This window comes from Artemia sp. Qi Xiang Cuo, chromosome 4 (genome assembly GCF_049724085.1).
Source record: "Artemia sp. Qi Xiang Cuo chromosome 4, ASM4972408v1, whole genome shotgun sequence".
Classification (NCBI taxonomy): domain Eukaryota; kingdom Metazoa; phylum Arthropoda; class Branchiopoda; order Anostraca; family Artemiidae; genus Artemia; species Artemia sp. Qi Xiang Cuo.
Genome location: NC_142797.1, coordinates 91,068,146 through 91,087,618, shown reverse-complemented (window position 1 = coordinate 91,087,618; position 19,473 = coordinate 91,068,146).

Sequence of the window (19,473 nt, the reverse complement as noted above, 5' to 3'; positions counted from 1 at the left end):
CCCAGAGACGACACAGAGACGACGACACATACACGCCACACCGACGACACAAAGACCACACAGAGACGACACAGACACAGCGAAGACACCGAGACGACTCTCGGGGTCGTCTCTGGCACACAGAGCCCACACAGAGACGACTCTCTGTCATTTCTGTGTCGGCGCAGTGTCAAAACAGAGCCGCCCCAGAGACGACACCGAGCCGACCCAGAGACCACCCAGAGACGGCCCAGAGACGATACAGAGAAGACACAGAGAAGACGACACAGAGACGACACGGAGACGACACAGACACAGAGACGACACAGAGACGACACAGATACGACGCAGAGACGGCACAGAGATGACACCGAGACGACGACACGACGACACAGAGAAACGACACAGAGACGACACAGAGACGGCACAGAGACGACACAGAGACGACACAGAGACGAAGACACAAAGACGACACAGACACGACACAGAGACGACTCTGTGTCGTCTCTGTGTTGTCTCTGTGTCGACACAGAGACGACAAAGAGAGACGACACCGAGACGACACAGAGACGGCACAGAGACGACACAGACACAGAGACGACACAGAGACGACTCTGTGTCATATCAGTGTCGTCTCTGTGTCGACACAGACACGACACAGAGAGACGACACAGAGACGACACAGAGACGACACAGAGTTGACACAGACACAGAGACGACCCAGAGACGACACAGAGACAACACAGAGACGGCACAGTGATGACACAGAGACGACACAGAGACGACGACACAGACACAGAGATGACACAAAGACGAATCTCTGTGTCGTCTCTGTGACACAGAGACGACACAGAGATGACACAGAGACGACACAGACACAAAGACGACACAGAGACGACACAGACGCAGAGACGGCACAGAGACGACACATAGACGACACATAGACGACGACACAGAGACGACACAGAGACGACATAGAGACGCAACAGATACGACACAGAGACGACACAGACACAGAGACGACACATAGACTACTATCTGTGTCGTCTCTGTGTCGTCTCTGTGACACAGAGGCGACACAGAGGCGACACAGAGACGACACAGAGACGACACAGACACAGAGACAACACAGAGACGACTCTGTATCGTCTCTGTGTCGACACAGAGATGACACAGAGAGTCAACATAGAGCAGAAACATAGACTACACCGACACGGCACAGAGACGAAACAGAGACGACACAGAGAAGACGACACAGACAAGCCACAGAGACGAACAGAGAAGACAAAGAAAAAGACGAGACACAGACACTCTGTGTCATCTCAGTGACACAGAGACGACACAGAGACGACACAGACACAGAGACGACACAGAGACGACAAAGACACAAAGACTAAAACTATACGACACAGAGACGACACAAACACAAAGACTACACAGAGACGACACCGAGACGACTCTGTGTCGTGTCATTGTCGTCTCTGTGTCGTATCTGTGTCAACACAGAGACGACACCGCGAGATGACACAGGGACGACACAGAGACGACACAGAGACGACACTGAGACGGCACAGAGACGACCCAGCCACGAAGACCCCGCGACCACCCAGAGACTACACAGAGACGACACCGACACAGCGATGACCCCGCGACGACTCTTTGTGTCTTCTCTGTGACACAGAGACGACACAGAGACGACGACACAGAGACGTCACAGATACGACACAGAGACGACGACACAGAGACGACACAGAGACGACACAGAGACAACAGAGAGACGACACAGACACAGAGACGACACAGAGACGACTCTCTGTGTCGTCTCTGTATCGTCTCTTTGACACCGAGACGACACAGAGATGACACAGAGACGACTCTTTGTCGTCTCTGTGTCGTCACAGTTACAACACAGAGACTACACAGAGAGCAGACACAGAGACCACACAGAGACGACACATAGAAAACACATACAAGGCACAGAGACGACCCAGAGACGACACAGAGACGACAAAGAGACGACGACACATAGATCACGCATAGACGACACATAGAAGACACATAAACGACACAGAGATGACACATACACCTCTATCACAACGAGACGACTCAGAGTCATCTCGTTGGCTTCTTGGCTTTTTCGCTTTGTCGAACGACCGCCTAAACAGAGAGACGACAAATCTACGAATCTGCGATGAATACTTGATGGCAACGAGACGACAACGAGACGAAGACCCAGAGACGACCTCGAGATGACACAGACACTTACATGACACAGAGACAACTCTCTGAGTCGTCTCTGTGACACAGAGACGACAAAGAGACGACACAGAGACGACACAGACACAGAGACGACACAGAGATGACACAGAGATGACACAGAGACGTCACAGAGACGACACAGAGACGACACAGAGACGACGACACAGAGACGACACAGAGAGGACACAGAGACGACACAGAGACGACACAGACACAGAGACGACACAGAGACGACACAGACACAGACACGACACACAGACGACACAGAAACGTCACAGACACGGCACGGATAGACGACACACAGACGACGACACAGAGACGACACAGAGACGACACAGACAAAGAAACGACACTGTGTCGTCTCAGTGTCGTCTCTGTTTCGCCACACAGACGACTCCGAGCGACGACACAGACACGACACACTTCCCACACTGAGACGACCCACCGCCCAACCCGCGTCCCCACCGAGACGACACAGAGACGGCACAGACACAGCGACGACATAGATACCACACAGAGATGACACAGAGACGACTCAGTTACATCGCTGTGTTCACGATGGGTCGTCTCTGTGTCGTCTCTTTGACAACACATAGCCGAACCAGAGAGACGACACAGAGATCAACCACAGACGACAAAGAGACGGCTCATAGACGCTACAGCCCCGGCACATAGACGACGACACCTAGACGACACAGACACATAGACGACATCGAGACGACTCTCTGTGTCGTCTCTGTGTCGTCTCTGTGACACAGAGACGACACATACACAGAGACGACACAGAGACGACTCTGTGTCATCTCTGTGTCGTCTCTGTGTCGACACAGAGATGACACAGAGAGACGACACAGAGACGACACACAGACGACACAGATACGACACAGCAACGGCATAGAGACGACACCGAGACGACAAATAGACGACGACAACGAGAACACACATATACTTACAAGAGAACACAGAGAGAAGACAAAGAAACAGAGACGACAAATAGACGACACATAGATAAAACAGACACAGAGACGACACAGAGAGACGACACAGAGACGACACAGAGAAGACACAGAGACGACACAGAGACGACGACACAGAGACGACACAGAGACGCCACAGAGACGACACAGAGACGACACAGAGACGACACAGACACAGAGATGACACAGAGACAACTATCTGTGTCGTCTCTGTGTCGTCTCTGTGTCGTCTCTGTGACACAGAGACGACACAGAGACGACAAACAGACGACACATAGAAGAAACCGATACAGAGAAGACACATACACGACACCGGGACGACACAGAGACGACACAGACACAGAGACGACACAGAGACGACACTGTTTCGTCTCTGTGTCGTCTCTGTATCGTCTCTGTGTCGACACAGAGACGACACAGAGACGACACAGAGACGACACAGAGACGGCACAGACACAGATATGACAGAGAGAAGACTCTTAGTGTCGTCTAAGTGAAACAGAGACGAGAACTACACGAAACAGAGACGTAAACGAGACAAATACGAAACAGAGATGACACAGAGACGTCCCATAGATGACACAGAGACGGCACAGAGACGACACAGAGACGACGACACAAAGACGACACAGAGACGACACAGCGATGACTCAGAGACCACTCAGACCCATAGACGACACAGCGACGACACCGACCCAGAGACGACACAGATACGACACAGAGACGAAACAGAGACGACACCGAGACCACACAGAGACGACACAGAGACGACGACACAGACACAACACAGAGACGACACAGACACAGAGACGAATCTGTGTCGTCTCAGTGACGTCACTGTTTAGACACCGAGACGTCTCAGAGAGACGACACAGAGATCACACATAGACAACCCAGCGACGACACCGAGACGGCTCCGAGACGACACCGAGACGTCGACACAGAGACGACCCCGACCCCGAGCCGACACCGAGACGACACAGAGATGACACTGAGACGACTCTGTGTCGTCTATGTGTCGTCTCTGTGTCGTCTCTTTGTCAACCCAGAGACGAAACTGATAGAATACTTATAGACGACTCATCGAAGACACAGTCCCGACTCCGAGCCCGCTCAGAGACTACAATGAGACGACGACACCGAGCCGACACAGACACAGATACTACACAGAGACGACTCTCTGTGTCGTCTCTGTGTCATCTCTGTGACACAGAGACGACACAGACACAGAGACGACACAGAGACGACTCTGTGTCATCTCTGTGTCGTCTCTGTGTCGACACAGAGACGACACAGAGAGAAGACACAGAGCCGACACAGAGACGACACAGATACGACACAGCAACGGCACAGAGCCGACCCAGAGAGGAAACATAGACGACGACACAGCGACGACACAGAGAAGACACAGAGACGCCAACGAGACGACTCAGACCCCGCGAAGACTCAGCGACGAAAAAGACACGAAACACACACAGAGACAAGACACAGAGACGACACAGAGACGGCACAGAGACGACAAAGAGACGACACAGAGACGACGAAACAAAGAGGACACAGTGACCACACAGAGAAGACACAGAGACGACACAGAGACGACACAGACACCGAGATGACACAGAGACGACTATCTGTGTCGTCTCTGTGTCGTCTCTGTGTCGTCTCTGTGACACAGAGAAGACACAGAGACGACACAGAGACGACACAGCGATGACCAAGACACAGAGACGAACGCGAGACGAACAACAGACGACACCGAGACGACACAGAGATGAGAACGAGTTTATACAGGGACGACGCCGAGACGATGACACAGAGACGACACAGAGACGACACAGAGACGACACAGACACAGAGATGACACATAGACGACTCTCTGTGTCGTCTCTGTGTCGTCTCTTTGACACAGAGACGACACAGAGACTACACAGACACAGACACGAAACAGAGACTACACAGAGACGACACAGACACAAAGTCGACAAATAGACGACACATAGACGACAAAGACACAGACACGACACACATACAGAGACGACACAGAGACGACTCTGTGTCGTGTCTTTGTCGTCTCTGTGTCGTATCTGTGTCAACACAGAGACGACACAGCGAGATGACACTGGGACGACACATAGACTACACATAGACGACACAGATACTGCAGAGATACGACACATAGACGACGACACAGAGACTACACAGAGACGCACCCTACACGACCCCCAACCAGCGAAGACACAGCGACTACTCTCTGTCGCTTCTGTTTCGTCGAAGTTTCAACACACAGCAGCACCAGAGACGCCCCAGAGAGACGCCCCCCGGACGACACAGAGATGGCAGAGAGACGACAAGGAGACGAAACAGAGACGACGACACAGAGACGACACATAGACGACACAGACACTGAGACTACACAGAGATGACACATAGACGACAAAGAGACGGAACAGAGACGACACAGAGACGACACAGACACAGAGACGACACTGAGAAACGACACAGAGACGACACAGAGACGGCACAGAGACGACACAGAAACGACACAGAGACGAAGAGACAGAGACGACACAGACACGACACAGAGACGACTCTGTGTCGTCTCTGTGTTGTCTCTGTGTCGACACAGAGACGACAAAGAGAGACTACACAGAGACAACACAGAGACGACACAGAGACGACACAGCCACAGAGACGACACAGAGACGACTGTGTTTCATCTCTGTGTCGTCTCTGTGTCGACACAGAGACCAAACTCAGAAATGAAACACAGCCGACACAGAGACAACACCGAGACGACACAGACACCGAGACGACCCAGAGACAACTCTGTGTCGTCTCTGTGTCGTCTCTGTATTGTCTCTGTGTCGACACAGAGACGACACAGAGAGACGACACAGAGACGACACAGAGACAACACAGAGACGGCACAGTGATGACACAGAGACGACACAGAGACGACGACACAGACACAGAGAAGACACAAAGACGAATCTCTGTGTCGTCTCTGTGACACAGAGACGACACAGAGATGACACAGAGACGACACAGACACAAAGACGACACATAGACGACACAGACACAGAGACGACACCGAGACGACACAGAGACGACACAGAGACGACGACACAGAGAGGACACAGAGACGACACAGAGACGACACAGAGACGACACAGAGACGACACAGACACAGAGACGACACAGAGACGACTATCTGTGTCGTCTCTGTGTCGTCTCTGTGACACAGAGGCGACACAGAGGCGACACAGAGACGACACAGAGACGACACAGACACAGAGACGACACAGAGACGACTCTGTATCGTCTCTGTGTCGACACAGAGACGACACAGAGAGACGACACAGAGACGACACAGAGACGAAACAAAGACGACACAGAGCCGACGACACAGAGACGCCCCAGCGACGAACAGAGCAGACAAACACACAGAGATGACACAGAGACGACTCTCTTTGTCGTCTCAGTGTCGTCTATTTGACACAGAGACGACAAAGAGACGACACAGACACAGAGACGACACAGAGACGACACAGACACAAAGAATAAACATAAAAGACACAGAGACGACACAGACACAGAGACGACACAGAGACGACACAGAGACGACTCTGTGTCGTGTCTTTGTCGTCTCTGTGTCGTATCTGTGTCAACACAGAGACGACACAGCGAGATGACACAGGGACGACACAGAGACTACACAGAGACGACACACCGACGGCTCAGCGTCGACACCGAGAAGACGACACAGAGACGAAACCCAGACGACACCGACACAGAGACTACACAGAGACGACACCAAGACGGCACATAGACGACACATAGACGACGACACAGAGACGACACAGAAACGACACAGAGACAACACAGAGACGACAGAGACATAGAGACGACACAGAGACGACTCTCTGTGTCGTCTCTGTGTCGTCTCTGTGACACAGAGACGACACAGAGACGACACAGAGACGACTCTGTTTCGTCTCTGTGTCGTCTCTGTCTCGACAAATACACGACACAGAGAGAAGACACAGATACGACACAGAGACGACACACAGACGACACAGAGACGGCTCAGAGACCACACAGAGACGACACAGAGACGACGACCCAGAGACGAAACAGAGACGACACCGAGAGGACACCGAGCCGCCACAGAGACCAAACAGACACCGAGCCGACACAGAGATGACTCTGTGTCGTCTCTGTGTCGTCTCTGTGTCATCTCTGTGTTGACACAGAGACGACACAGAGAGACGACACCGAGACGACACAGAGACGGCACAGAGACGACACAGAGATTACACAGAGACGACGACAAAGAGACGACACAGAGACGACACAGACACAAAGACCACACACACATGACACAGAGACTACACAGAGACGACACAGAGACGACAAAGAGACGACACAGAGACGACGACACAGAGACGACACAGAGACGACACAGAGACGTCACAGAGACCACACAGAAACTTAGAAGACACCGAGAAGACACATACACCTAGACGACACATAGATGACACAGAGACGACACGTAGACGACACAGAGACGACACAGAGACGACACAGAGACGACGACACAGAGACAACACAGAGACGACACAGACACAGAAACGTCTCTGTGTCGTCTCTGTGTCGTCTATGTTTCGACAGAGAGACGACACACAGAGATAACACCCATATAAACGCGCGCCAACACAGAGACGGCACATAGACGGCACATCGAAGCAACCGAGACGACACCGAGACGACACAGACACAGAGATGCCAAAGAGACAACACCGAGATGACGCAGAGACGACTCTGTTTTTTCGCTGTGTCGTCTCTGTGTCGTCTCTGTGTCGTCTCTGTGTCAACACAGAGACGACACAGAGAGACGACACAGAGACGACACTGAGAAGACTCAGACTAGACACAGTGACGACACAGAGTCGACACAAAGACGACTCAGTGACGACACAGACACAGAGACGACACAGAGACGACTTTCTGTGTCGTCTCTGTGTCGTCTCTGTGACACAGACACGACACATACACAGAGACGACACAGAGAGACTGCACAGAGACGACACAAATACGACACAGAAACGACACAGACACGAAAAAGATACGACACCGAGACGACGACACAGAGAAAGACCACAGACAACTACGAGACAACACCGATACGACTCAGACACAGCGAAGAAACCGAGGCGAAACAGAGATAAAGACTAGACGACAACGAGACCGCGCCGACACAGACAGACGACCAAGAGACGGCGACGAGACGGAGCATATTCGGCCCCGAGACGACGACACAGAGAGGACACAGAGACGACACAGAGACGACACAGAGACGACACAGATACGACACAGACACAGAGATGACACACAGACACAGACACACAGACACAGAGTCGTCTCTTTGTCGTCTCTGTGACACAGAGAAGACCAATAGACGACAAAGAGATATCTAATACATGACCAAGCCACAGAGAAGACACAGAGTCGACTAAGAGATGACACCGACCATACACACAGACGGCTCTGAGACGCACCCGTTACGAGGACCAGACGACGACACAGAGACGACACAGAAACTACACAGAGACGACACACACACAGAAACGACACAGAGACGACTCTCTGTGTCGTCTTTTTGTATTATATGTGACACAGAGACGACACAGAGACGACACAGACACAGAGACGACACAGAGAAGACACAGAGACGACGACACAAAGACGACACTTAGACGACACAGAGACGACACAGACACAGAGACGACACAGAGACGAGACAGACAAAGAGACGACACAGCGACGACTCTGTGTCGTGGCTTTGTCGTCTCTGTGTCGTATCTGTGTCAACACAGAGACGACACAGCGAGATGACACAGAGACGACACAGAGACTACACAGAGCCGGCCCCGAGACGGCACAGAGACGACACAGAGACGACGACACAGCGACGACACAGCGACGACTCTCTGTGTCGTCTCTGTGACACTTAGACGACACAGAGCCTAATCTGTGTCGTTTATGGGATTATACTGTTTCCAACCCGCGAAGCACCCGTGCACTCCCAGAGAGACCATCTAGACCCGCCAAAGCGAAGAAACCGACCTGGCCCAGAGACGAAACAGACCCGAATCAGAGACGACACCGACACGACCCCGCTACTACACAGACTAAGAGACTACACAGAGACGACAACGACACGACACAGATACGACACCGAGACTACACAGATACGACAAAGACACAGAGACGACACAGAGAAACGACACAGACACGACACAGAGACGACACTGAGACGACACAGAGACGACACAGAGACGAAGACACAGAGACGACACAGACACGACACAGAGACGACTCTGTGTCGTCTCTGTGTTGTCTCTGTGTCGACACAGAGACGACAAAGAGAGACGACACAGAGACTACACAGAGACGGCACAGAGACGACACAGACACAGAGCCGACACCGCGACGACTCTGAGTCGTCTCTGTGTCGTGTGTGTGTCGACCCAGAGACGACCCTGAGAGACGACACAGAGACGACACAGAGTTGACACAGACACAGAGACGGCTCAGAGACGACTCAGTGTCTTCTCTGTGTCGTCTCTGTATTGTCTCTGTGTCGACACAGAGACGACACAGAGAGACGACACAGAGACGACACAGAGACAACACAGAGACGGCACAGTGATGACACAGAGACGACACAGAGACGACGACACAGACACAGAGATGACACAAAGACGAATCTCTGTGTCGTCTCTGGGACACAGAGACGACACAGAGACGACACAGAGACGACACAGACACAAAGACGACACAGAGACGACTCTGTGTCGTCTCTGTGTCGTCTCTGTGTCTTCTCTGTGTCGACACAGAGACGACACAGAGAGACGACACAGAGACGACACAGAGACGTCACAGAGACGGTACAGAGACGAAACAGAGACGACCCAGAGACAACGACACAAAGACGACACAGAGACGACACAGAGACGAGACAGAGACGACAAAGAGACCACACAGACACAGAATCGACACAGAGACGACACAGACACAGAGACGACACAGAGACGACGACACAGAGACAACACAGAGACGACACAGAGACGACTCTGTGTCGTCTCTGTGTCGTCTCTGTGTCGTTTCTGTTTAGACACAGAGAAGACTCATAGAGACGACACCGAGATGACACAGAGACGACACAGAGACGTCACAGAGACGACACAGAGTCGACGACACAGAGACGACACAGAGACGACACAGAGATGACACAGAGACGACACAGACACAGAGACGACACAGAGACGACTATCTGTGTCGTCTCTGTGTCGTCTCTGTGACACAGAGAAGACACAGAGGCGACACAGAGACGACACAGAGACGACACAGACACAGAGACGACACAGGGACGACTCTGTATCGTCTCTGTGTCGTCTCTGTGTCGGCACAGAGACGACACAGAGAGACGACACAGACACGACACAGATACGCCAAAGAGACGACACAGAGACGGCCCAGAGACGACACAGAGACGACTATCTGTGTCGTCTCTGTGTCGTGTCTATGTAGTCTCTGTGACACATAGACGACACAGAGACGACAAAGAGATGACACAGATAATACACAGACACAGAGACGACACAGAGACGACTTTCTGTATCGACTCTTTGACGACACAGAAACGACACAGAGACGACACAGAGAAGGCACAGAGACGACACAGAGATGACAGCGAGACGGCACAGAGACGACACAAAGACGACACAGAGACGAACAGAGAAGACACAGACACAGAGATGACACAGAGACGACTCTCTGTGTCTTCTATTTTTCGTCTCTTTGACACAGAGACGACACAGAGACTACACAGACACACAGACGACACAGAGACGACACAGAGACCACACAGACACAGATAAGACACAGAGACGCACAGAGACGCCACCGACACAGAGACCACACAGAGAGGACACAGACACCGCGACGACACGGAGACGACTCTGTGTCGTGGCTTTGTCGTCTCTGTGTCGTATCTGTGTCAACACAGAGACGACACAGCGAGATGACACAGGGACGACACAGAGACTACACAGAGACGACACAGAGACGGCACAGAGACGACCCAGAGATGACGACACAGAGACGACACAGAGACGACACAGAGACGAAACAGAGACGACACAGACACAGAGACGACACAGAGACGACTCTCTGTGTCGTCTCTGTGACACAGAGAGACGACACAGAGAGACGACACAGAGACGACACAGAGACGACACTGTGACGCCACAAAGACGATCAAGAGACGACACAGAGACGACGACACAGAGACGACACAGAGACGACACAGAGACAGAGACGACACAGAGACGACACAGAGACGAAAAAGAGACGGAACAGAGACGACACAGAGACTACACAGACACAGAGACGACACAGAAAAACGACACAGAGACGACACAGAGACGGCACAGAGACGACACAGAAACGACACAGAGACGAAGACACAGAGACGAAACAGACACGACACAGAGACGACTCTGTGTCGTCTCTGTGTCGTCTCTGTGTCGACACAGAGACGACACAGAGACGACACAGCGACGACACAGAGACGACACAGAGACGACACAGAGACGACGACACAGCCACGACCCAGAGACGACACAGAGACGACAGAGACATAGAGATGACACAGAGACGACTCTCTGTGTCGTCTCTGTGTCGTCTCTGTGACACAGAGACGACACAGAGACCACACAGAGATGACACAGAGACGACTCTGTTTCGTCTCTGTGTCGTCTTTGTGTCTTCTCTGTGTCGACACACAGACGACACAGAGACGGCACAGAGACGACACAGAGACGACACAGAGACGACGACACAGAGACGGCACCGAGACGACTCAGACACAGAGATGAGACAGACTTGACAAATATCAAGAGACGACACAGACACAGCCCTTCACCCGAGACGACGACACAGCGCAGCACCAGCGCGGCACAAGCGCTGCAAGCGCACCCGCCACGACTCTTATTCTAATCTGTGGCGTGTAATGGTCGGCTCTGGAGCGCACCACATACGACTACTATTTATGACACAGAGATGACCCAGAGACAACACCGAGACGACACAGAGACGACACAGAGACGACGACACAGAGACGAAACAGACACAGAGACGACACAGAGACGACACAGAGACGACTCTGTGTCTTCTCGGTGTCGTATCTGGGTCGTCTCTGTGTCGTCTCTTTGTCAACACACAGTCTAAACACAGAGAAGAAACAGTGACGCCACCGAGACGCCACCGAGACGGCTCCAAGACGAGACCGAGACGACACAGAGACGACGACACAGAGACGACACGGAGACGACACAGACACAGAGACGACTCTGTGTCATCTCTGTGTCGTCTCTGTGTCGACAAAGAGACGACACAGAGAGACGACACAGAGACCACACAGAGACTACACAGCAACGGCACACAGACAACACAGAGACGACACAGAGACGACGACACAGAGACGACAAAAAGACGACACAGAGACGAAACAGAGACGACAGAGACGCAGAGACGACACAGAGACGACACAGAGACGACACAGAGACGACACAGACGCAGAGACGACACAGAGACGACTCTATGTCGTCTCTGTGTCGTCTCTGTGTCGTCTTTGTTCCGACACAGAGACGACACAGAGAGACGACACAGAGACGGCACAGAGACGACACAGAGAAGACAAAGTGAAGACAACACAGAGAAGACACCGAGAAGACACAGATACGACACAGACACAGAGACGACACAGAGACGACTCTCTGTGTCTTCTCTTTGTCGTCTCTGTGACACAGAGACGACACAGAGACGACACAGAGACGACACAAAGACGGCACAGACACAGAGACGACACAGAGACGACTATGTATTGTCTCTGTGTCGTCTCTGTGTCGTCTCTGTGTCGACACAGAGACGACACAGAGAGACGACACACAGTCGACACAGAGACGACACAGAGACGACACAGAGACGGCACAGAGACGACACAGAGACGACACAGAGACGACACAGAGACGACATAGAGACGACACAGAGACGAACAGAGACTACACAGACACAGAGATGACACAGAGACGACTCTCTGTGTCGTCTCTGTGACACAGAGACGACACAGACACAGAGACGACACAGAGACGACGACACAGAGACGACACAGAGACGACACAGACAAAGAGATGAAACAGAGACGACACAGAGACGACACAGAGACTACACAGACACAGACACGACACAGATACTAATCTTGTTCATCTCTGTGTCTTATATGTGTCTACTCTTTTGCTACAAACTGACTAACCAGAGAGATTAAACAGGGACGACACAGACACAACACAGAGACGACACAGAGAAGGCAAACACACTACACAGAGACGACGACACAGAGACTACACAGAGACGACACATACACAGAGACGACACTCTGACGACTCTCTGTGTCGTCTCTGTGACACAGAGACGACACAGAGACGACTCTCTGTCGTTTCTGTGTCGTGTCTGTGTCAACACAGAGACGACACAGAGACGACACAGAGAGACGACACAGAGACCACACAGAGACGACACAGAGACGGCACAAAGACGACACAGAGACGACACAGAGATGACACAGACACAGAGACGACACAGAGACGACACAGACACAAAGACGACAAACATACGACACAGAGACGACACAGAGACGACACAGACACAGAGACGACAAGAGACGACTCTGTGTCGTCTCTGCGTTGACACAGAGACTACACAGAAACGACACAGAGATGACACAGAGACGGCACAGAGACGACACAGTAACGACACAGAGATTAAGACACAGAGACGACACAGCTGTGTCGTCTCTGTGTCTGTGTCGTCTCTGTGTCTGTGTCTTCTATTTGTCGTCTCTGTGTAGTCTGTGTGTTGTCTTCTGTGTGTCGTCTGTGTTTCGTCCCTCTGGCGTCTATGTGTCGTCTCTGTGTCTTCTGTGTGTCGTCTCTCTGTTTAGTCTCTGTGTCGACAAAGTGACGACAAATAGACGACAAAGACACGACACAGAGTCGTGTCTGTGTGGTCTCTGTGTCGTCTCTGTGTCTGTTGTGTCTTGCTGTCGTGTCTGGGTTTTGTGTGTGCCGCCTAGGCGTCGTCGCATTTTCGTCTCTTTGCCGTCTCTGTGTCGTCTCGGTGTCGTATCTGTGTAATGTCTGTGTGTCCTCTCTGTGTCGACACAGAAACCACCCAGTGACCACACCGAGTCGTCTCGGTGCCGTTTCTGTGTCTGTTTCTTCTCTGTTTCGGCTCTGTGTCGTCTCTGTGTCGTCTCTCTGTGTCGTCTCTGTGTATGTGTCGTATCTGTGTCGTCGTCTCTTAGTAGAATAATAATCGTATCTTAGATGTCTAAGTGTCGTAGGATTGTCGTGGATGTGTCGTCTCTGTGTCGTCTCTCTGTGTCGTCTCTGTTTTGACACAGAGACGACACAGAGACGACACAGAGTCATCTCTGTGTCATCTCTGTGTCGTCTCTGTGTCTGTGTCGTCTCTGTGTCGTCTCTGTCTCGTCGTCTCTGTTTCGTCTCTGTGTCGTCTCTGTGCCTTCTCTGTGTCGTCTCTGTGTCGTCTCTGTGTCGTCTCTGTGTGTCGTCTGTGTGTCGAAAATGAAACGACACAGAGACGACACAGAGTCGACACAGTGTCGTGTCGGTGTCGGGGCGGTGTCTGTGTCGTCTCTGTGTCGTCTCTGGGTCGTCTCTGTGTTGTCTCTGTGTCGTCGTCTCTGTGTCGTCTCTGTGCCGTCTCGGTGTTGTCTCTGTGTCGTCTCTGTGTCGTCTCTGTGTCGCCTCTCTATGTCGTCTCTGTGTCGACACAGAGACGACACAGAGACGACACAGAGTCGTCTCTGTGTCTGTGTCGTCGCTGTGTCGTCTCTGTGTAGTCTCTGTGTCTGGGCCGTCTCTGTGTCGTCTCTGTGTCGTCTCTCTGTGTCGTCTCTGTGTCGACACAGAGACGACAGGACGACACAGAGACGACACAGAGTGTCTCTGTCGTCTCTGTGTGTGTCTCTCTGTGTCTCTGTCAGAGACGACACAGAGAGTCGTCTCTGTCTCTGTGTTGTCTCTCTGTTGTCTCCGTGTCGTCTCTATGTCATCGTCTCGGTTTCGTCTATGTGCCGTCTCTTTGTTGTCTATTTGTCGTCTCTTTTTCGTCTCAGGTACGTCTCTGTGGGGAGTGGTTGGAAACTATGTGCCATCTATGTGTCACAGAGACGACACAGACACGACACAGAAAGTCGTCTCTGTGTCGTCTCTGTGTCTGTGTCGTATCTGTGTCGTCTGTGTGTGGTCTCTGTGCCGTCGTCTCTGTGTCGTCTCTCTGTCGTCTCTGTGCCGTCTCTGTGTCGTCTCTGTGTCGTCTCTCTGTGTCGTCTCTGTATCGACGAAGAGACGACACAGAGTTGTCTCTGTGTCGTCTCTGTGTTTGTGCTGTCACTTTGTCGTCTCGGTGTCGTCTCTGGGTCGTCTCTGGGTAATCTCTGTGTCTGTGCCGTGTCTGGGGAGTTTCGGTGTCGTCGTCTCTGTGCCGTATCTGTATCGTCTGTGTCTCTGTGTAATCACAGTTTCATCTCTTTGTCGTCGTCTCTGTGTCGTCTCTGTGTCTTCTCTGGGCCGTCTCTGTGTCGTCTCTGGGTCGACTCTGTGTTCACACAGAGACGACACAGATCCGACAGAGAGTCTTCTCTGTGTCGTCTCTGTGTCTGTTTCATCTCTGTGTCGTCTTTGTGTCACTGAGACGACACAGAGAGTCGTCTCTGTGTCGTCTCCGTGTCTGTGTAGTCTCTGTGTCATCTCTGTCTCTGTGTCGTCTCTTTGTCGTCTTTGTGCCGTTTCAGTGTTGTCTATGTGTCGTCGTCTCTGTGTCGTATCTGTGTCGTCTCTGTGACGTCTCTGTGTCTTCTCTGGGTCGTCTCTGTGTCGTCTCTCTGTGTCGTCTCTGTGTCGACACAGAGACGACACAGAGACGACACAGAGTCGTCTCTGTGTCGTCTCTGTGTCTGTGTCGTCTCTGTGTCGTCTCTGTGTCTCAAAGACGACACAGAGAGGACACAGAGAGTCGTCTCTGGGTCATCTCGGTGTCGTCCTCTTTATGTCGTCTGTGGGTCATCTCGTTGTCGTCGTCTCGTGTGGGAATCGTTGTGGTCTCGGTGTCGTCTCTATGTCGTCTCGGTGCCGTCTAAGTTTAGTCGACTCTGGGTCGTATTTGTTTCGTCGTCATTATCGACTCTGTGAAGTCTCTGTGTCGACAAAGAGACGACACTGAGACGACACAGAGACGACACAGAGTCGTCTCTGTGTCTGTGTCGTCTCTGTGTTGTCTCTGTGTCGTCGGCTGTGTGGCGTGTCTGGGTCGTCTCTGTGCCGTCTCTGTGTCGTCCCTGTGTCGTCAGTGTGTCGTCTCTGTGTCATCTCTCTCTGTCGTCTCTGTGTCGACACAGAGACGACACAGAGACGACACAGAGTCTTCTCTGTGTCGTCTCTGTGTCGTGTCTGTGTCGTCTCTCTGTCGTCGTCTCTTTGTCGTCTCTGTGCCGTCTCTGTGTCGACAGAGAGACGACACAGAGACGATACAGAGTCGTCTCTCGGTCGGCTCTGTGTCTGTGTCGCGTCTGTGTCGTCTCTGTGTCGTCGTCTCTGTGTCGGCTCTGTGTCGTCTCTGTGCCATCTCAGTGTCGTATCGGGGTCATCTCTGTGTCACAGAGACGACACAGAGAGGCGTCTTTGTGTCCTCTCTGTGTCTGTGTCGTCTCTGTGTCGTCTCGGTGTCGTCTCTGTGTCATCTGTGTGCCGTCTCTGTGTCGTCTCTGTGTCGTCTTTCTGTGTCGTCTCTGTGTCAACACGGAGACGACACAGAGACGACACAGAGTCGTCTCTGTGTCGTCTCTGTGTCTGTGTCAACTCTGTGTCGTCTCTGTGTCGTCTCTGTTGCGACACAGAGACGCCACAGAGACGCCACAGAGATGACACAGAGTCGTCTCTGTGTCGTCTCTGGGTCTGTGTCGTCTCTGTGTCGTGTCTCAGTCGTCTCTGTGTTGTCTCTGTGTCGTCTCTGTGTAGTCGTCTCTTTGTCGTCTCTGAGCCGTCTCTGTGTCGCCTCTGTGTCGTCTCTGTGTCTTCTCTCTGTGTCGTCTCTTTGGTGTCACAGAGACGACACAGAGACGAAACAGAGAGTCGTCTCTGTGTCGTCTCAGTCTCTGTGTCGTCTCTGTGTCGTAGTCTGTGTGTCGTCTCTGTGTCGTCTATGTGTCACAGAGACGACACAAAGAGTCGTCTCTGTGTCATCTCTGTGTCTGTTTCGTCTCTGTCTTGTCTCTGTGTCGTCTCTGGGTAGTCTCTGTGTCGTCGTCTCTGTTTCGTCTCTGTGTCATCTCTGTGTCATCTCTGTGTCGTCTGTGTGTCGTCTCTCTGTTTCGGCTCTGTGTCGACCCAGAGAAGACACCGAGACGACACAGAGTCGTCTCTGTGTCGTCTCTGTGTCGGTGTCCACTCTGTGGCGTCTCTGTGTCGTCTCGGTGTCGTCTCTGTGTCGACACAAAGACGACTCAGAGATGACACAGAGTCGTCTCTGTGTCGTCTCTGTGTCTTCGAGACGACACAGACACGACACAGAGATGGCAAAGAGACGAAACAGAGACGACACCGACACGAAGACACAGATACAACCAAGACAGGTCCCAGAGACGACACAGACACAGAGACTACACAGAGACGACACAGAGACGACTCTGTGTCGTCTCTTTGTCATCTCTGTGTCGTCTCTGTGTCAACACAGAGACGACACAGAGAGATGACACAGGGACGACACAGAGACGACACAGAGACGGCTCAGAGACGACACAGAGACGACTCTGTGTCGTCTCTGTGTCGTCTCTGTGTCGTGTCTGTGTCGTCTCTGTGTTGACACAGAGACGACACAGAAACGACAGAGAGTCGTCTCTGTGTCGTCTCTGTGTCGGTGTCGTCTCTGTTTCGTGTCTGTGTCAAAGAGAAGACACAGAGAGTCGTATCGGTGTCGTCTATGTGTCTGTTTCGTCTCTGTGTCGTCTCTGTGTCGTCTTTGTGTGGTCGTCTCTGTGTCGTCTCTGTGCCGTCTCTTTGTCGTCTCTGTGTCGTCCCTGTGTCATCTCTCTGTGTCGTCTCTGTGTTGACACAAAGACGACACAGAGACGACAAAGAGACGACACAGAGTCGTGTCTGTGTCGTCTCTGTGTCGTCTCTGTGTCTTGGTCGTCTATGTGTCATCTCTGTGTCGTCTCTGTGTCGTCTCTGTGTCGTCGTCTGTGTGTCGTCTCTGTGTCGTCTCTTTGCCATCTCTGTGTAGTCTCTGTGTCGTCTCTCTGTGTCGTCTCTGTGTCGACACAGAGACGACACAGAGACGAAAAAGAGACGACACAGAGTCGTCTCTGTGTCGTCTCTGTGTCTGTGTCGTCTCTGTGTCGTCTCTGTGTCTGTGTCGTCTCTTTGTCGTCTGTGTGTCGTCTATGTGTCGTATCTGTGTATTCGTCTCTGTGTCGTCTCTGTGTCTTCTCTTTGCCATCTCTGTGTCGTCTCTGTGTCGTCTCTCTGTGTCGTCTCTGTGTCGACACAGAGACGACACAGAGACGACACAGGGACGACACAGAGACGACACAGAGTCGTCGCGGTGTCGTCTCTGTGGCTGTTTCGTCTCGGTGTCGTCTCGGTGTCACAGAGACGACACAGAGAGTCGTCTCTGTGTCATCTCTGTGTCTGTGTTGTCTCTGTGTCGTGTCTGTGTCTCATTTGTGTCATCGTCTAGTTTTTGTATCGTGGCCGTGTCTGTTTAGTCTATCGTCCTTCTTTGTGTCCTATATGGGTGTTTGTTGTCTCTTTGTTGTCTCTTGGCCGTCTCATTTTTATCTCGGTGTCACCTAGACGACCAAGACAATTCACATAAACGACACATAAAGTCATCTCTGTGTCGCCTCTGTGTCTGTGTCGTATCGGTTTCGTCTCGGTGTATTGTCTGGGTCTTCGTCTCTGTGTGATCTCTGTGTCTTCTCTGTGTCGTCTCTGTGTCGTCTCTGTGTCGTCTCTCTGTGTCGTCTCTGTATCGACGAAGAGACGACACAGAGTTGTCTCTGTGTCGTCTCTGTGTTTGTGTTGTCTCTGTTTCTTCTCGTTGCCGTCTA